Here is a 224-nt window from a genome sequence, read left to right as displayed (position 1 = left end):
TCACCTGGATGCTTGTTTGAGGACTACCTGCATCCTCCTCTGTGAGCCTGTCTTCCTGTCTTTCCTAATACTCTTCTGCGTGCTAGTGAAATAAGTGCCTCTTTCTGTTGTCTATACTTAGCCACCAATTAATAAGATGAGCAGAAATGCTCCCATGCTGAGCACTGTGCTAGGGGCAGGGAAGAAGCTGACACTACTTCACGAGGCAGGCTATCTAAGCGCCT

This window comes from Cebus imitator, unplaced genomic scaffold (genome assembly GCF_001604975.1).
Source record: "Cebus imitator isolate Cc_AM_T3 unplaced genomic scaffold, Cebus_imitator-1.0 Scaffold15, whole genome shotgun sequence".
NCBI classification, from domain to species: Eukaryota; Metazoa; Chordata; class Mammalia; order Primates; family Cebidae; genus Cebus; species Cebus imitator.
Note: the sequence above shows the minus strand (reverse complement) of the source record.